General features: G+C 46.2%; 1 protein-coding gene across 2 annotated transcripts in view; it reads left to right on the top strand.

The window, feature by feature from the left end:
* The first annotated feature begins 356 nt into the window (after positions 1-356).
* Positions 357-20994, top strand: part of LOC126531521 (synaptic vesicle glycoprotein 2C-like) — a 232776-nt gene continuing 212138 nt past the window's right edge. Inside the window, exon 1 of one of the 2 annotated variants that reach the window (XM_050179066.3) lies at positions 357-466. The gene's annotated coding sequence lies outside the window, so the exon portion shown is untranslated. Of the gene's footprint in view, positions 467-8356; positions 9114-20994 lie in introns of those variants that run through there. The other variant, XM_055071223.2, reaches the window with a different exon arrangement.

Genomic DNA, 20994 nt, shown 5'->3' with positions numbered 1-20994 from the left:
CGGGTTCTGACACTTTCTTGAGCGGGGCCGACACCTCGGGTCTTCGTTCTCTGGCGGCTGACCTAGAAGCCCCCTTCAATTTCATTTTTGTTTTACTTTTGTCCGCGCTCCTCGTGCCAGTTCGCCCGTCCCAGCGGCTTCGCAGTACACCTTGGTCCTGTGCCGCCCTGTCCTCCCCCATCTCCGGCACCGATGCAGCAGCATCGGGGGTGGGAAGGCCCAATCAATACTTTTTGCTGGTCCGGACCCCGGGTTCCCTTGTTCAGGGCCGAGCCCCGCCGCCTCTTGCTTTCGACGCGGGGCGCCATCTGGAGAGCCCGGGGCCCCACGCCGACAGCGCCGCGAGCGGCGGCCACGCGCCCCAAGATCGCGCCGACGTCGGCAGCGTTTCAGTCGTGCGCTCGCAATATGGCGTAGTGGGTTCGCCGCACGTCCCATTCGACCCGTCTCCTCCTGGGATGAGCAGGTGAGTCACTCTGGCGCGTGCGCTCGGCGCGTGCGGTGGCGCGCTGTAGACGCCGGAAGCGCCGGCCGTAGTAACTCTGTGTAGTAGTTGCCTCGCCACGCAATGTCGCAGCGATCGAAACACGGTTGCCCTACGCGCGCGCGTGTTGTGATACTACCGCCGCAATACTCTCTACAGTTGTCTAACGCGTCGCGATCGAAATACGGTTGGAAATAATGACAAGAAGAAAATATCTCCAATGTCGTGCACTGTTTTCTTTGGGTTCTTTTTTACGCGTGCACGAGTTTGAGCGTCCAGTCGCGAGTAAAGGTTTGGAGACCGGCGCAACCACGAGAAAGAAACTAAATATCGCAACTGGGTATGCCGGCTGAAATCAAGTTATACACCCTATACGAGCGTGGTGTTCGGTCAGCGCAATGTGTTGTAACAATTTCACGTTGTGGATCTGGGCTGAAAAAAAATTTTTTTCCTCTCGCTGATCATGTAACCGGTCTTCAAACTTACTGCTCATCACTGTGCTAATCTGTTACGTCGACGCCAGTCATTTTGGCGAGACTTATTGCGACGGGACCACCGAAAGCCTTTTCGATCGCACGTCACTTATACTGCAAATATCACGCTCACGGCATTTCTTTCTTTATTGAGCAATCGTTCTCGTGTCTGCTACGTGCGCTGTTGAATGTAATCATGAATGTCGGGTTGTAACAGTGTGCGCTGATTTATTACTTGAAAGTCGGAATCACGCGTGTGAGAAAATTTCCGTGTTTCTTCCGCACGAGAGAAATGAATGGTTAGCTATCCTGCCCGTCTGTGTAAAAAGCTTAAAACATCTATGCACTTTGGCAGATCACGTTATATAGATATAAAAAAAAATATTCCCCCTTTGAAGCTTATTTTGTTCCCGAAGAATAATAGCAATCTACTTCAATGCACTTCCTTTACTTAACGAAGCGCTATCAGCACTTCCAAGTCACCAACTTTTCACGCGTACCGGCGTGACGTAGTGTTCCTGTCGGGAAAGTATTAGGCGCACAGCGGTAAACAAAATAAGCACACGTAAGATTGACTACGATTATTGTTTGAGGACAAGATTAGCCCCAACGGGTGTAAAAATTTCGTTAGAGCGTAGCGTGTCTTGATTATGATGCTTCCATTAGCCTGAGAGAAGAAAACATCGAGCGTCGTTATACTAATGGTACGCGTTGCTAATGAAGTCTGTGCTCTTGCTTAGGTGTGATAAATGGACAGGAAGTGCACGTCAACTAAGGTTGGACTGCTAGCCGGTATTTGCAACGATTTCAACAGTATGCTGTATTAGATAAATGAATGTTTTCCAAACGTTCGGCCAAAGGAACTGCTGAAGCCGGACGTTTCTTTTCCATGCGATGCACGAAAGAACGGTTTGCAGGAAAGGACGTTCCTTTGCGCAAAGCACTAATAATCTTCTTTCTGTCAGCGTCGTGCAGTTAACAAAATATAAGTGGTATGCTCGCGTGAACTTACAGTTCTAATATCGCGTGTGGCCGTGAACTTAGTTCTCCCGTGAAAACAACCGTCAGACAGCGATAGTTACGACAGCCGACGCAAAACATGGGCGTGTTTGCGGACGTTGCGATGACATCAGATGCAGTGTTTGTCGGTGCAACTAAACACCCGAACTCCATTTGCCTATGTCAAGGTCACCGTGTGGCGGGAATAACACTTGCTTTATTCGGGAATGCACGTTCATTTTCTACACATACTTGAAGTATGTGATGGGAAGCGGGCTTTAGTATTTTCTTAATTATTATTCGCTTGACTTGCCACGCGGCATAATACCAGGCGCTGTTCGGAGTCGATATACAAAAGTGATATGCACGAAGACCACAGTGTGTAAAAGTTGGCAGTCTTAGAAGTTTGCTGGGTGCTCATTGGAATACGCAATCATTACGATCAAATCATAAATCAGATGAGAGTCAGAGCTTCCTTTCAGGAAACTACTAAATGTAGCATAACTACATTTAGTAGTTATGTGTACCATAACTACAAAGCAGCATGTTGAGTTTCGGACATAGTGACTCGGTACTTGTTAGCATTCTTAGTTAGAACTTCTGTTGCACTTGTTATAAGAACGTGGTCACCCTTGCACACCAAATGAAATATGGTCTGCGTGGAACTGAAGGCGTATTGGCGGTGGCTTAAGGGATCGCATCGTTGAATGGGGAACTTAAACAGTTTCCCTCATTTGCATATTCACTTTACCGCGAGCTCGTCAGAATGCAGATCTTTGTGCAAACACTCTCTGAACTGCAAAGAATGCACCATCTAAGCTGCTGTCTGAAAAGATTGTTGAAGATGAATAACGACATGAAGTAAAAATTAAGCTGATTATGACGTCACTGTATACCGGAAGTACGGTTGAGTAGAACATAGACAACGGATTACAGGTTTAGGAAGGAAAAAATGAAATCAGCAATTAGAAAGCAAATATTTGGACTTTAATGCGCTAGGAGTAGCACTGGTGCTCGAAAATGAAAATATTGTTGACACATCCGCGGAGTGCTTTAATTGTACTTGACATATCAAGTTATAACCTTAGCATGACCCCTGTCACAATAAGATCAATAACATCAATAACAGAATGAAAAACAAGCAGACCGGGACTACATACAAGTGCAAACTACCCACTGAAGCTTTAGTTTAAACTTGTTTATACTGTTCCATTGGAACAAGAAAAACAAATACAGGAAGGAAGAAACCAGAAATCGTACAGCACACATGCCTTTTCAACCATCGCCATTGCGCGAAGTGCCAAGAAAATTAAGGAAGAGAGTAATATCGTTGAAAATAATTGATTATAGCTTGTATTCCTTTCTGTGCCGAATTATTGTGGACTCCTGCGACCTGACTGCGCATTTCCACTACTTAGTGTATCCATGTGAGCTCACTTTACGCTCTAATGGGATTTCTGTGGCCAACTCTTTTAGAGCATTTACGTCACCTGAACTGTCTGATCTGTTGTTCTTGTTACCTTTGATTTGTTCAGTGTAAGCTTATTATTTAATTTTTGCTAAATATTTGTTCTATGTGATAATGAGTAGCCAGTGCTGCCTAAAGGTGCCAGCATCTTCTAAGAATCCTACATTAAGAAAAAGTACATTATTTTATACGCTTGCCGAGTTGCCAGCGCGTTGTGCTGATGATTGCTGTCTCTACCGTGAAATTAATGGCTAAAATGATGGCGTTCAGTTATAAAGTGACCTTGACTCTTTATTACAGTGGTATATGTGGAATATGCCACTGAATTTACCAAATGCAAAGTTGGGGACTTTACTAATGAACGTCACATCCTAAATCTTGCAGTTTAGGCACAAATGCAAAGCAGAAGCATGTCTTGCAACCTCGACTGAGTCCCGAGTGCATCATTTTCCGTTTCCTCAGACGACAGCGAATTTTTCAAACTTTTTCAAGACAGCCCCCACAGTTGTTGGTAAATTAAATGTCGGGGCAGTGATGAAACTTTAGAACGGACAAACTCTGAATATGAACGCCCGAAATACGTACAAAGAAAAACATCGAGCCAGCCGTCGAATTTCAACATTTGGGATGAACAAAGCATGTTTCCTCCTGTTACCTTAGATGCAGAGACGGTGACCACAGGGACATATACACATATCTCTAGAACTGGAGGCGCTCTTTCGTGTTCCCGGCCGAGCGACAAACACTGACACCATATTTGCGGTAGCTTCGTTTCACCTTCTTAGGTTTACCCGGCTACTTCTTCATTCGCAAGCGCGTCATACCAACATCTCCTACGTCTTTTAGAAATGGTTTAAGGCCCAAAAAGTAGAACACGGAAAACAGAATAAAAGACAACGGACAGGTGCACTTATTCTGTTCTCCGTGTCCTATTTTTCGCGCCTAAAACCGTTTCTAAAATCTATGTACCAACTAGCCCGGCAGCAGACGTTACTAAAAAAAAAAATTTCCTACGTCAAAAACGGTTCCGATGTGGAGGAGGAAGGAACAGACGGAAAGGCAGGGATGTTTGCCAGCTTCCGAGTTTGCAATATGACGTTCCTTATAGGATGGTTGGCGCTCCCCGTATGCAGAAAGTGATGTTTACTTGTATTGCCCACAAAAATGTGTGCTCTCGGTGTTGCCGCGTGATATCACCGCTAAGAGCGCGCAGGCCTGCTACGCGGGAGATGCTGCAAAAATAACAATTTTCATGCGCATTTATCGCTTTCTCTTGCGTCCTCGATGCAAGACAAGCACGTAATCGTGAAACGCGCTTTGATCTTTTATTGCAGGAGCATGCCTTAAAAGAGAGGTGTCTTTCTCCTTCACAAAAACTCGCCAAGAACTGCCTTCGACAGAATTGGTGTGCACGCTGGCGTAATGTTGAAAAAAATGAAATTCTGCGGTTTTACGTGCCCTAACCCCGACATAAATATGACGGCCGCCATGGGGAGGAACTCCGGAAAGTTTGACCACCTGGGGATCTTCAACGTGCATACAATGCGCGGCACACGAGCGTTTTTGCATTCCGCCCCCATCGGAAAGCTGCCGCCGTGGCCGGGATTTGATGCCGCGGCTTCGTGCTTACCAGCTCAACGCCATAGCCGCTAGGCCAACACGGTGGGTCTCGAGGTATTCCACGAAAAATTGCGTGGTTGTCGGTAGTGTTGCATAGTGAGCGAAGACGACCGGTATTAGACAAGACGTGTTGCGACGCTACAGCGATATGACTATGGTGACTAACATGCTGCGACAACTGTTTAACAACGACACAATGGTTTTGACGACGAGTGGAGCGCGAGTGGCGTGTTATTGGAGACTTCTTTCAGTGGTGAGCTCGGTTCGCTCCTACCAATTCTCTTGCTAAGCTTCGAGCCAGGCAGTGCTGTCAATGAGCCATGGTCGAAGCCTGCTGAAACTGCAAGTGAAGAGACAGATAACGAGTTATTTAAAAAAAAGTGTGGGCCGTCTGCGTCCCGCAACTGCAGAATGGGTTATTAGGCACATCGTAATGGGAGTGATCCGGATTAATTTTGACCACTTGGGGTTTCTTTAACACGCACCAAATGGACGCTACACGAGCACTCTTGCATTCCAGGGCCATAAAAATGCGGCCGTTGTTGGGAGTCGAACGCGAGAGCTTGCGTGCGCCGTCACTGACATGGAGTCACCGGGCCAGGTAGAAGCTTCTTGTACCGATCCTTCTAAGTGAGTAAGCGCACAGCCCGCCACGTTCAATTCACGAACACACTTTTTGTGATAATAGCGCCACGCAACTTCAAAATGCCGCTGTGATTTGTCCGCTCTCCTATTTTCCCACAGCGGGTGCCCCCGGGGAGACGCGTTTCTGGTCACCGACGTTTAGTCATCGACTTAGGCGCACGTCGAAGAACCTGGGGGGTCAAAATTGACCCGGAGCGTCCCACAGTGGCTTCCCCCATAAATCGCAGTGCAGTTCCGGAACGGTAAACATCACAATTTAATTCCTGTGACGGGTTAACGCTGATTAAAAATGGAGTGGAGCGAAGATGAACGCTAGCGGGTCGTTTGAAGGTCCCTCTGATTTGGTTAGACAAACGTCGTGCAATGACGCGTTGGGAAGCGTTCCCTAACTATCACACCGATCGCCTTGAGAGCTCTGTGTCATGTCAGCGCACCCGGCTAGAACTGCACGCCATGCGCACATATTAGGTGCTATGAGACGGGTACTTTCGCTCTAGTTCCTGTAGTAGTTATACAATTCCTTCGTGAGTGTAATTATCTCTATTCATGCTTCTATTCTTTGCTGTTATATTATTCTATTCCAGCCTTCCACCTGATTCCCCAGCTAAATAAATAAATTAAATAAATAAATAAATAATCTATCTATCTATCTATCTATCTATCTATCTATCTATCTATCTATCTATCTATCTATCTATCTATCTATCTATCTATCTATCTATCTATCTATCTATCTATCTATCTATCTATCTATCTATCTATCTATCTATCTATCTATCTATCTATCTATCTATCTATCTATCTATCTATCTATCTATCTATCTATCTATCTATCTATCTATCTATCTATCTATCTATCTATCTATCTATCTATCTATCTATCTATCTATCTATCTATCTATCTATCTATCTATCTATCTATCTATCTATCTATCTATCTATCTATCTATCTATCTATCTATCTATCTATCTATCTATCTATCTATCTATCTATCTATCTATCTATCTATCTATCTATCTATCTATCTATCTATCTATCTATCTATCTATCTATCTATCTATCTATCTATCTATCTATCTATCTATCTATCTATCTATCTATCTATCTATCTATCTATCTATCTATCTATCTATCTATCTATCTATCTATCTATCTATCTATCTATCTATCTATCTATCTATCTATCTATCTATCTATCTATCTATCTATCTATCTATCTATCTATCTATCTATCTATCTATCTATCTATCTATCTATCTATCTATCTATCTATCTATCTATCTATCTATCTATCTACGTGCGACAACGTCTGTCCCCTTTTTTGTTTAATAAAAAAAATGCCTCCTAGTATGTCTGCTCCTTCCCAATATTCGCGGCTCTCCAAGCCATGGACCACACCTATAGTCTCATTTGTGACTTTGACACTGCTTTTGTGATCGCTGTGGTCAGGAGGAGACGCTCGGACACGTTTCGTGTGACTGCCCTCGATACAGTGTACAGGCCAAGAAAACTGCTCGTGACTGCGCTAGCTACCATACCGACCTCACCAGCCAAAGTGACGGAGGGCTACGAAATGCGTTGTGCCAATTCTTGAAGGCGACAAACCTGCACAAGCGAGTTTAGCACTGTATAGCGTAAATAGTTGTCCTTTGCCGCAAACAGCTGTGATTGAGTGCACTTGCTGTTTATAATCCCTCTATTTACTTCTTATCTTTCTACCTCCCCCTGTCCCACCTCTCTGTAAAAGGTAGAAAACCCAATAATTTTTGTCGTTCTGCTTAACCTCCCTGCCTTTCTCTCTCTCTCTTTCGTTTTTGTGTGTGTCTCCCTTCCCATTGAAGGTGCGCACACATTGAGCATAAATATTTTTTGTCACAGCGATAAAGCGGTGCTTACTTCAAGGCTGTCACGACTGCTAATAGTACTATTCGTGTACTACGCCCTTTTCACTATCACACGCTTTGTGGGCAGCAAAGGGAGCGACCAAGCACACTGCGTGCCTAGGTCACGGCTCCGGGGTCGACGGATGCGGCCTTTTCCGAAGAGGTGGGGTGGGGACGCTACCGGTGCGTTCACGGCTGCTTAGCAACGGCGTGTCATTAGTGGGCGCTCCCTACACATACCCTCGCCCCTTCAGGAAGCGGCGCGGCGGACCTGCTTCTGAATGGCCTGACATTTTCGTCTAGGCTCCGCTTAAGAGACCGCCGCTGGTCGCTTCGTGGTTCGGCATGACCAATCCGTAGCCTACGCTCCACACTGCGTTAGTCCAGTTTTGAAACCTCCCGTTTAAGCTCGCTGCGCAGCAGTGCCTGTTTCCATGTGTTACTCACCAGACTGTGCAGGAGTTAAGCAATGCTCTATTCCTCTACTATATTTCCTTACTGCTATTCTCCCTTCGTTTCTTTTGTTTTATTTTTTTCTGCATTCCTTAGTCACTGGAATATTTTTTTCTTTCTTCTATAATGATTATAATGATAATTTAATTGCAATTAACAACTTTATCTTATTGCAATATTGTGCTAAATGTAGAACACACACACACACACCACACGTGTGAACTCTTAGATAAATGTTGCAGCTCAGCAATGGTTACATAATGATCATATATTTCGAACCTCACTTAACGTGAACTGAAAGAGTTGATTGTGATATTGAATCGATACAGGTCTCAAAAGTGGTGCAAGGACTACCTCTCATTACCCCGGCGCTTACAAAACGTTAATCCTTGCAGTTCGCGCTCACGAGTAATTAATAAACTAGAACAATCAGAACGACCAAAGGGGCCGATAAATGCAGTCGACTACACGATGCCTGGAGGCAACCAAGCTAAGCAAGGCTGAGAAGAAACATACCTCTTCTTTCAAACAGTCCAGGTGTAATTATAGCTCGTGGCGGGCTTTCGTGATAATATGATTATCTATAGCCATGGAAAAAGGAATTGAAAGTAGGAGAGAAAACAAAAAAGTGTCGCTCACTTCGTAGGCCATCGCATGCGTCGTGCGGAAGTCATGAGTTGGGCTTCCACCGGCGACAGGGTTTGTATTTCCTGCACCCGCAGGCTCAAAGTACGTTATCTGATGCCGCAGAGCGTTACGTAGATTATTCCTCGGCAAGCGACTCAAGATAGCATTTCATGCCGGAACGTATGTACTGTGCGTATAATCGTGGCGTCGCCTTGTACCGACTGAGAGCTCCGGCACTTTGCGGCTGCCGCCTTACGCCTTTGTTTCCGAAATCGTTTTGCCATCAGTCGCACGTCTGACATGCGGTCAATGCGTGCTAAGGAACGTTAAACATGCCGCGTCGAACAAGTCTTGTGCGTTAGGCCGTTTTGGACATCAGCTAACGTGGAATACGGCGCTAATATATCCGCGCCATTCTTCGGAAGCGTATTCGGCGATCATGTTACGTCGTACACGAAAGGTAAGCTTGATTTCTATCGGCACGTTCTTCCGCTAGCAATCTTCCTCGCGTTCGCCGTTCTTAACATTATGTGTTAAACTAGGCTCTTGAAAACGCAAGCGACGACGCGTCGTAAAAGGCGTAATGGCGATGTCAACGGTGTTAGGCATGGCCCACTTGCACGCTCGCAGGTTTGGCACTTGTGCGGATGTACTGCGCCGCTCATTTTAGACAGTCATGTTCTCAAAAAAAAAAAGAAAAAAAAAAGAAAGAAAACATCATACCTTGATTTGCGGACAGGGCGTGTTCCTGAGATATTTGCCATGATTCACTGAGCCACTTTTCCTGCAGTCACATATACACTGTGCACATCCGTCGTGCCCACGCCAGTTTAAGAGCACCGAAGTGTAGCTGCTGCAGATAAGTCTGTAGTTGATAGAGTTGATGCCGCGCATTGCTATGGTGCTTGCTCGTTAGTTCGTCAGCTGGATTGTGAAGATTTATGGTCACGCTGATGTATGGTCACGCTGATGTATGTACTACATCAAGCCGGCTGTCAGGAAATTAACCGTGGAGAAGATCCGCTCGCAAGGTGGTCTCGAGTCAAAGAAAACTTATTGCAGCAAACTGCAGGAATTTTCGGAGTGATGAATCAAACAACACTTGTCGGATGACCAATTGGAAATCAGCTGCTTGGTTTCGTAGAACTATTCATATCTGGAGAATGGCCGACGCGTGGATTTATGGTGGTCTTAATGCGATAATTTTTACTAAATATGCTGTGAATGGTAATCCATTAGGTAAAACAGTAAAATCAGTAAAGCGACCTTGCGCATTTTGAAAGGGACGAACATGGTGCACAAGAGCAAGGCGAGTCCAGTTTCTGAAAGATAATCTTTTGTCGTTCCTATGTTCAGTTTTGCGGACGTGCTCGCTATGCGATATATTTAACGCTCCGTCGCCTTTACATGAATTTCCAAGCGTTTAAATCGAGACATCTATGGCATAATGCGTGTCGCTGATATCTACCGTCATATATTGTGCATTGTGTGACCTGGCTAGCGCCTTGGCCGAAAGAAATCTATGCTTTCATAATTCTGCTTGCTGTGTATAGAACAGCCCCTGCCTCCCGACTGTAAATGATGTGCAGGGGGGAAATGTGTTCTAAACTAAGCATGCTAGATCATGCGCTCGCGCGCTGCCTTAAACGTATTATCATATCTTACCGTCGTGGTAAAATAGTCTCTCCCCACTAACGCGCAGTACAGCGTCGATACTTGCCGAGTCGTTGCTTTGAGACGTAAGCGTAAGAGGAGCATGCGCATTATGAGTCTTCGTGCGGTGCTCGCATGAGCGTAAGTGTGGCGAAAGAAGCCAAACGGCGTGCCATAGCGTGGCTGACTTCAAGGGATGCAAAGTCAAACTCTAGAAAGTTACAAGTTGATTGGAATTTAGCACAAGGAAAATGACAAAGACAAAGGTCAGAACAGCAACAACTCCACCGACAACACTTTTTAACAGCGAAGCTTTTTAAGCTTTTAGTTCCGCCGTGTAGTGTTACCAGAAAACTCAGCTCAGCTGTGCGCCGCCTCACGTTGCCTAGCAACCACCTGCGAGAGCCCCGAGCCACGAACCTCCTCGCACCCCACGCGCGTAGGACGGAACCGTGACGTCACAGGCGAGTAAAAGCTCGGAACAGCCGGCGGGTGCGACCAACGCCTCCTAGATAACACAAGGCCGGTGCACTCCGATTTGTGACATCATGCTACTTGGACCGAAATTTCCATTGCCAAGCCCAGCGTGACGAAGACGATGACGCCAAAACCACCGCGGCTCGATCGGGAGCGTCCCCATTAGATACTATGGCAGTCGGGCAAGGTAGCACGACGTCACGGATCGAAGTGCACCGGCCTTGTGTTATCTAGGAGGCGTTGGTGCGACACACCTATCGCCTCCTCTCCTCCGTGCGTACGTGCTGCTGCCATGGGAAGAGCGAAGAAAGTTCGGATGCCCGAAGAAGCGGCTTACCAGGGAGAGCAGCGTACTGTCAAGCGAGAAGCGATGCGTCGCCACCGAGCTGATCCGGAACACCGCGCCTAAGCTGCGGCTGAGAAGAGGCGACGTCGAGTCGAGGATCCCGAGTTTCAGTCCAGGGAAACCGAAAGTAGGCGCCTGTACGCTCGACGTCGCCGAGAAAGCGATCCCGGCCTGCGACTGCTCGAAAACTTCCAGCGTCAAGCCCGCCGAGACAGCAACTTCGCAAAACCTAGAAACGACTTTGCCAAGCCTACCAACAACTTAGAATAACCTCGCAAAAAACTGCACATAGCTTAGGCAAGCCACCTAAAAGGCCTTGCACCACTAGGTCAAGCTGCACACGTTTTTTCGTGTTAGTTTGGCTGGATACGATTAAATTTATAAGTACCAACTGGTCCACCAAGTATTTATGTAGGAGGTGTTTGGATGAGCCCATCGAACGTCGGCGTATATATAAACTAGCCCATAAGAGAGACCGAGTGTATCGTGCTTTCGCTCCATCTTGTGTTGAAAGGCTACTTTATGCGTTTGCGCAATAACGCCGTAATGCATCTTTCTTGTACTCCCTATAGACCTCCGTGCGTTAGCAAACCTCACAGGCATTGCTTATACCTCAATACTCCAAAGAATACTGAGCCGGCAGCACGCCTCACATTGGTCTGAATACGCTGTGCTTACTTTACCGTGTCGCCTCGCCAAGAAGAGGACTGGATGTATTCAGATATCCAACAATGGAACCCAGGCTGTACGTTGTTACTTCATTGCGATGCTCTTGCTAACGCAGGCCACTGCGAGAGTAATAGAAAAAGGTGTGAAACTTGTACTTCGGTCAACGCGGTCTCTTCCTGTTTTCTTTTTCTCTTTCTTTCTTTCTTTCTTTCTTTCTTTCTTTCTTTCTTTCTTTCTTTCTTTCGTTCACGCTTCGATGTAGCTGGCAGGAATTGCGGCAAAAGCACACAGTAGGCACAAATCGCAAACCCTGGTTACCTTTTGCTGCTACTACACTTTGCCGGTTCTGTGGATTTCTGACAGGTCTCTAATCTTTCTGTTTATTTCTCTATTCAGCTCGGTGGGAGAAGTCAGGAAGGTTGCCTTGCTCGGTGTTTTCGCGGGGGATTGTTGTATGTCTGTCAAGCTTGCCGCAGCATTGTCGCTGCCTCGAAGCAGGCGTCGTTTGGTCGGCTGCGTTTGCAATAGCCTGGCCGGTGACTCGCGTCCGGCGTTTGGCTTCCCGATTATCACTCGCCTCTCGGGGACGGTCCGACGAAATGGCTCTCGCGGGACCGTCAATCATCGCGACGCAGACGCGCACGCTTGTGACCCAGCTTCACGGGCCAGTGAGACCGCGACTGTCGGGTAGCGGTAAGCCACCCGGACAATACGATAAGGTCGCGGGAAGCGGATATGAAAGTCGTAATCATACGGATGCCCGATATGTTTCGCTCAGGAAGTATGCCCTGCCCCGACAGTGTTTCAACGTCTCCCAGTTGCGCGTTAACTTAGCAAAATCTTGAATGTGGGCCTCATCTTCGCAACAGTGAGATACATTTGTACGTATACTGAAAGCTGGCGCACGACGCCTCTCCTAATGTGGTATCCCAAGTAGATGCACAAGGGTAAGACGATGTAGTGTGTCCTGCAAAAATTACTAGACGGCTCTCTAGTACTGCTGATTGTTCAGCGGGTATGCCAATTAGGGGTAGTGCACGAATTTGTCTAATCACCGTGCTTGTTCCTAACATATGTTCTTGACACTTCAATTATCACGCCATAACTTTCTAAATTACCAGGTAATCATAGTTTTCTGAACACAAGCAAGGCAAAGTTCGTTTCATTTTCTCGAACTTTAGTGGAGGAGCAAGCATGACAGCAACGAAAACTAATTTGAATTTTCCATCGTTGACTCCAGGACGAAAGATTTCTCGACCCTAACTGTTCCACAATTTATATTATCATTCCAACTTGCACAATATCTTCCTCCGTAGGTCAAATTACATATCGCCTTGCACGTATCATCCCCGCAAAGTAACCATCCTCCTATGCAGAACAGCCTCCTTTCTATGCTCTTTTGTTTTCCGCACTTCTAAAGAATGGAACCATCTTCCCAATGGAATTGTATCTATTACTGACAACAATAATTTTTGCTAAGTTTTGGTTAGCATTGTATGAACACCGATGGTTTCGAATTCGTATTTATTAATAATTTTACAGTTTATTTCTTAGCTAGCATTGTATGCATAGGAGCAAGCATTTGCGTACCTCCATTTTTCACATTGCCTACTTTAGTTTTGCTTCTGTCCAGTCCCTCTGTAATGCCAGCGTGGCCCTGAGGGTGAAATAAAAAAATAAATAAATTTCTGCGCACATACACAGTCATTGCGAATTGTTGCCTTTATAACGCGATATTTTGTTGAACATGATTGTAGATACAGACTCACAAAGCCGTTTTAAGCAATAAGTACGAAGTCCGGGCAAACTCATGTAGTAACCGTTATTTCCGTGCTGGCTGAACTGGCATACATTTGCAGCTTTCGTCGACAATTATTACCATAGCTTTTCCTAGTGCTTTTGTAGGAAACTCTATAACACTCGCGGAATCCTGTTCTGAACGTGGTAATATACTATCCGTTATGTAAACGCCCACTCGAATTGGTCCAAACCGCAACGCACGGCGAATGCCGAAATATTGCGGAATTCGAGTGTCCTGATTAGGAGCACCATTTGCTTCTGTCTGTGCCTCCTTTCAGTGCCCATTCACGTACGCAGATGCAGACAGCGTGCCCGTCAGAAACAGCGTAGTTTCCACGCTCAGAAGCAGAACACGCCGAACGGGACGGCACAGGCTTCCATTTGTAGCGTATACAGCTTGTTCGAAGAAGTTAAAGACGTCCCGAAGACGAGCGGTAAACTTCCAGACACTCGTACAAAGTACGGAGCAGTACACATTTGATGACAGAGCGACTGACACTTCGAGCCGAGAAAAGACCGGCATGCTGTGAAAGAACGCATTGAAAAATTGTGCGGGAATGAGTTTTAGATGTTCGGCGTATATATGCTCCAGCGGGCGGTGAAAATCCAGTTGGCTGCGTGCGAAGCCAACTTTGTCCTTATTCCGCTCGTACATTTTCTCCCTGGCATTTTTGACTTCGCAAAACCTAACCCGATTCTGCACAGAGAATTCTTCGGAAATTCGCTTTGCTGCTGCTCGCTTGCATCACCACGTGTTCAATCGTCAGTTGTAGTACTCTCTCTCTTTCTCTTAGCATTGAGATGACCGTAAATGAATGTTTAGCCACCATAAGGCGGTGACAGTTGATCTTTACCACGTGACAGCGAGAAGAATGTATGATACTGACACGTGTACTTGTTTGTCTTTATCGGGCGACGCGTTTCACTGCCTAACAAAGGTTATCGCACAGCGCAGGACGCGCCTGCATGTATCGGAAGTTTCTGGAATGTTATCGATGCTTCCATCCGCTGTCTGGGACCGAACCTTGTGTCATCTGATTGCATGTGTGCACGACGCGAATAATGTAGAACTTTGTGGAAGGCACGCGGGTCTCAGCGATTACTCTGGAACATTCGACGACTGATGTATGAAAGCCGACGCGCTTGACCCGCTGATCAAATTTTCTACCATCGCCGACTGTGTTCGCCGCTGTCGCCGTTCTTTGAGTGTAGCCTGTTTTTGAGGGCACAAGTTCGCCCAATAAAACGCTCGTTTCGTCTTTCCCAGTTTGGCTGATTCCTTCACCGTCACTACCACATGACAATATATTCTGTCGGTAATATAGAACAAATTTTCTGATGAAAGACATTTTGATCTTAATACTTGAATTTTGAAAGGCCTTTCTTCGGTGTCACAAAGTGCTTAGTAGCACATCTGTAATTTTGAACTTCGAACTTTTTTGTTAGCGTGCGTATATGTGTTTTATAGTGTTTGTGTATATTTCAATGTTTTCTTGTATTGTAATCTGTATTAGTGCGCCGGTTATTTCGCGGCCACTGCCGGGATGCCTTGAGCTTCTAGCTCAGCTTTTCGCCTGGCTTTCTTCGAAATATCTCTGCTGCAACTAAAGATTTGATTGATTGATTATTGATTGATTGATTGATTGATTGATTGATTGATTGATTGATTGATTGATTGATTGATTGATTGATTGATTGATTGATTGATTGATTTGACGCACGCGAATATTTGGTAGTTTTGATGTGAAATTATGTAATCGAACACTAAACGTATATATAACCGCCGCGGTGGCTCATTTGCTATGGCGCAGTGCTGCCGCTCGCGAGGTTACGGCTTCGACTCTTGGCCGCGGCGGGCGCAGTCCGACGGAGGCCGAGTGCAAGAACGCTTGTGTACCGTGCCTTGAGTGCATGTAGAAAACCCCAGGTGGTTCAAAGCTAACACTGAGCCCTCTACAACGGCAACCATCATAAACCCACTGGGCAGTTCGAGAAGTTAAAATCCAGATTTTGATTGAACTGTGTGGTAATTTAATTCCGCACTCTATTTTTAACTAATCGTACAGGAGAGACAGTTCGACCCAACAATTCGAATATTCGCGCAGCGCGTGTGTACACTGCTTCGACAGGTACGGCCCCTCCATTTTGCTAACATCATTTTCGTGGTCATCTTCAGTAGATGGTAGAGGGAAGAAACAATATGCCACATAGGTTTCTTTGGAATACGTGCGTATTTTTCCTATTTACCGAACCCGGTACGGGAGTATTCATATACAATAACTGCGTCTCGGGTAACGAGCGCGGGAGCGCAAGGAAATAGTACGGCTTCGCGATGATGGAATTTCGATGCTGGGCAGACGTCCATCGATCACGGCTATCAACCGCCCGGGTCCCGTCTCAACCGTGCGGTCAAGATTGATGACCCACAGCTCGGCAGGCCACGAAACCCTGGCGCGAGAAGCGAGACACCCTGTTTACCCCTGCACACAGCGAGACTTTTTTTTTCCTTTACAGAACGCGACAGAACGAGAGACGAAAAGAGCCGAGAAGTGAATCGCGCACGGTCAGGTCGCTTCTAACCCCAAAGCCGTCGCGTCAGATAGCTCACCGTTTTTTTTTTTTTTTGTTCCATGATTCGGGCATTGAAAAAAAAAAAATTACTTCAATGATGGTGATGGTGGGGGTAAATGGTATAGCAACAGTCGGGTTTAGCCTGACAATCAAGGCAGGCAACTGATCCGCCCGAGCGTCTCTTATAAAATCACTGTGGTGTTTCACCACATGTCCATCAAGCCAGCCTCTCTTAAGAATGCGGTAAGGAGACGTGAAGTTTCTCTGCGGGCTATAACTGGTCCTTTGGGGAACACAAGGTGTTACAGGAACGTATGCGAAAGGTCCTTTTGTGGCAGATTTCTTCCTGGAGAGTGTCCATTTCATTTCGGAATTTCGGGCACGACCAAAGGAAGTGTTCAATCTATTCTGTCTCGTCGCATGTCGTATTTCGGAGAAATAATACGCCCCATCTTAAATAACCATGCTGATTTATTAGCAGATCCTGTTCTTAGTTAATGTAGAAGTGAGGCTTCTTCTCGACGAAATCTCTTGCTTACGCATGGCATATATGTGGTGGAACCTAAAGTTACCCAAAGAGATTTTGAATGTCAGATTACTTAACTTGATTGCTCTTTGGGCCCTTGACTTTGGGAGAATGATGGTGCGCTTAGTATGCAAGAGCATGAGCTTTTTTGTTGCCAGCAATGCCAATGTGGGAAGGAATCCACTGAAACTTTGCCTTGAAACCTTTGTTGGCGAGTTCTTTCCCGAAGGCTAGTGATTTGCGTGAGAACTTGATGAACAGTAGGCCGCCGTAGAGTTGTTGCAGCGCGGCCTTTGAGTCCGTAAGGAGGACCGCATTCTGTGGAGGCAATGTCTGGTTTGCGCAGAGCAGCCGCTGTTTCCATGCCTTCCACAACAGGCGACGAACCTACACAGTCCAGGCGGCCAGACTACGCATATCTCAGAGAGGGAACATATAATGCAGCTGTGCAGCGATCTTCGTCTACTTTGACAGAGCCATCTGTGTATACTTGGAGGTGATTCGGGTAGAACTAGTGACTTGGCTTCTGCAGCTGGAATGCAGCTCTTTGACTGCAGTCATAGTACATTTATGTTGCCTCTTATATCCCCGAATGTCCAGGGTGGGTCTACCTTTTCCGTCTGTCTCAAGCAGCGTAATCCTAAGCCTCGAAGCGTGTTCCGTGTTACCTAAGAATGTGAGCGCGGCCTGCTGCTTACACGTCTTGTTACCTAATCCAACGTGTGGGTTTGCGAGATGCGGGAGCGGGAGCTATATCACGGCGGCGGTTTTTCTGGAATTTGCTCTCGCTTCGCGACTCCTTAGGTACTGCCAGACTCTTCAGCCAGTTAGTGGAGGAGGAAAGAAAAAAGTAGAAGGCAGGGAGGTTAACCAGAATAACGTCCGGTTGGCTACCCTACACCGGGGGAATGGGAAAGGGGAAAACAAAGATCACAGGGAGAGAGAGGAGGGAAAGAAAGAAGGAAATTGCGGCGAGTTCGCTGACGCGTGTGGTCTTACAGAAATCACCTTAATAGCCAGTTGGTATGGCTCATAGAGAGAATAGAGGAATAGTTAGCGTTAATAGCCAGTTAGTATGGCTCATAGAGAGAATAGGTCTTCCACATCTGAGTAAGTCACGCTACACTGCAGCCTACTAGAAAATAAGGCGCAGTATAGACAAAAGAAAACACGAAGCGAACTGCGCACCTATAGGTTTGAGTCTCGTTCGGTCTTCCATCCATGTTGTTTTCCGCTAACCTGCGCAGCGCAAGTAACTCAGATATTGTCTGAAAGTGTTATAGCAAATCCATCGGAGTACATCACTGACGGTGGAGTTCGGCGTCTGAGTGCGGGATCACGTGCTCGGTTATCGGCCATGGCTGTCGCTTTTTCGATGGAAACTGAATGCAAACACGCTCGTGGGCTTAGATTTAGGAGCACTGTAGAACAACGCTAAGTGAACGAAATGAAACAATAGATACCACGCCCCGCTTCATCTAAAAGCGTTTTTCGTAGCTACGGAGACACACTGGGATGTTAAACCTCATCACTTGATGTTTGGCTGAGTGCTATGCACTACGGTGGCTATCACAAAAGACAAACACCAGCAAAAAATATTCGGTTGAGAAATGTACCATTTGATATCATTGCAGAGCCCTGAAGAATCGTGTCCGCATGCTGATATAAAGGTTGTACACCACGTGAACACAGTTGAAGTTTTACGGCGAGTATACAAGCGTACGACAAAGCGCATGCTAAACAATGCCAGAACAGGGAATATAACAATCGATAGCGGACAGTCTATATATACTCTACTGGACAGTGTTATCGACCGCGTTCTACATCGAATTCTTCGCCAACGGCGCACGGAATTTATAGGTCCGTGCAAAGAGCTCCGCAAGAACCTCTCTCATTCACGCAACTGCGAAGAAACGTAGTGCTCTTGCAAACGTATCTTACACGAACAAGTGTTATTATTTAGCGCTCAAGCGAGTGTTGACTGGTGTTGACTTGTGTCGACGGCTGGGATCGCGCATGTGTGCATGCACGGTACATCTATTTGCTTCTTTCTTGTCTTTATACATCCCCCGTTCCGTGGAGCAGTATAAAAACATCCAAATCGGATTTTCGGTTCTGATTGAGATTGCGGCCTTTCTTTCGTCTCTCTCAATCTGCTTTGTGAGCAAGTTGGTTAAGGTTTTCAAAAAGCAGTGAAAGTTGAGCAAGCTGGAACAAATTCATGGATGAAACGGTGAAAGCAGCGCCAATAAGACGGAGAGAAAGGGGCAGAGAAAAAGGACTTGTCTTGCAGCGTTTGCCTTGTCTTTTCGTCTGCACCTCTGTCTGCACTTTCTTTTTCTTTTCGCGTTTTGTTATTTTGCCTGCCGTGCACGTAAAGCTGTTTGCTACAGGCGGGGTTAGCCCGGCAGTCTGGCCCGGCGATTGCTGCACCTCTCCGTCTATTCAGCTGTTTGGAAATACATTGCCACGGGTCTGTAAGTTCAAATTGCTTGCGCTGTCCGAGTTCTTTCGGAAAAGATGTTCTCTTGCACACTCGCGTATCTGCAAGTTGTCAAGCAGAGTCTTTCTTCCGATATTGAAATGCTGACAGGACCGAATGAAGCTTTCCGCATCACCAATACCTCGACTTCTTTTGCATAACGAAAAGCATAACCTCGTTCAGTTTTGAACGTACCCGCTGGAGTGTTTAGGCTGATCCTGCTTGTTTGCTGAGTGGTTTGCAATAGTTTAATCTCATTCATTCAATCCAAATTGAGACTCCCGGCGTCCTCCGCATGCCGCTATTGTTTTCAGCAGACTTTGCGGCAACGCGCAGACTAAGCTTTCTTTGTTTTTGTTTTCTTTTGTTTTTTGATTTTCGGATCAGGTCTATCATACCCGGTATATGAGGTGAAAAATATGTATTTCGCTTGCATGTTTAGCTACAGAGCTGGAACACAAAAACGAAATGGCGTTTCATGCTAGTCGTTTTCTAACTTCCCGAGCGAATAACTGTGCAAAAAAAAAAAGCGAATGCAAATGACACAGTGTGAAAACGTTCGAGTCCCACAGGGCAAAGTACGTTCACTGGACATGAGTCGTAGCCCAGCTGCAGCGTTTGTTCGCGAAAGCGGAATCAAGACACATTGACCACTTTCATGCGCAGATCGTGCGGCTTCGTCGGCGTGGTCATTCCCACAGATGTTATAATGTCCTGGAAGCCATTGAAAGATTATGCTGTGTCTCTTGTCATGGCTGCGATTATATATCTGTCGAATTTCTCAGGCCAGTTGTGCACTGGGTCCGCAACGCATTAGGCTTTGTATGCACTGAAGGGCTGCCTTGGAATCACTATAAACTGTCCATTGTTGCGGTGGTTCCTGCTTAATGAAATCAAGTGCAGCACGGAGTGCCGCAAGTTCTGCACCCCTCGAGGTGCTAACACATAAAGTCTTTAACTTGATTTCTGCAGATTTTGCCGGGATGATGGCTGCAGCAGCAGAGTTGTTGAGTTTTACTGTACCATCTGTGTAGCCATGTTGTCGGAATCAGTGTACGTTGTAAATGTGTTCCAAAGTTGCTTGCTTCAAAGCGTGCAATAACGCTCCAACTTTCTTTTTGATGCCCGGAATTGTCAATTGTACTTGCGGCCGGTGCAGACACTACAATGGGGCTGATAATCCTGTAGCAGGCGTGAAATGTGCTGCCATGTATGGCTGATGCCTTACATGGCATCATGCTTTCATCATCATCCTTACATGCTTTTGGCAAATGTTGAATGTGGCCTCTTCGCTGGCAAGCAAGCAAGATGGTGTGAGCGTATCTGAGTCAGGTGTCGGATGTGTGCTCTCAGGATATCTGTAGCAGTGTAGGACTGTCAAAGGAGCGTCTCTGGCAATGGCCACGCTCACAATCGATGACGTAGCTTTTCGGTGACCATGACAAGTTCTCAGTGCTTGGGCTTGGACTTGCACGCCTGCGGATATTTGTGGTGCAGTTATTTCCTAGTACATAGTAAGCTGTACCGCAGGAAGCTCAAAAATGGGCTTTATATAACCGAGTGTTCCATGTTAATGCTTGAAGTATAAGGAATACACAAATTATCTCGAAGTTCATGTGCGGTACAGAGTTCTTCTCATGCAGGTTCGTGGTTGAAAGCTTTGCATCTTTTGTGCTTCAGTTTGAATTTTTCTGTTTGTGTTTCGGATAGACGACGATAGCTTATGCAAACATATAGACAGAGAGAGACAGAGAGAGAGAGATGTTTACGTTAATGAACAGCTCGAGATGTTTGCCTAGCTCACGGCCTGACATGCA

The sequence above is a fragment of the Dermacentor andersoni genome, chromosome 5, assembly GCF_023375885.2.
Source record: "Dermacentor andersoni chromosome 5, qqDerAnde1_hic_scaffold, whole genome shotgun sequence".
NCBI lineage: Eukaryota > Metazoa > Arthropoda > Arachnida > Ixodida > Ixodidae > Dermacentor > Dermacentor andersoni.
This window is presented reverse-complemented; position numbering and strand designations above follow the sequence as displayed.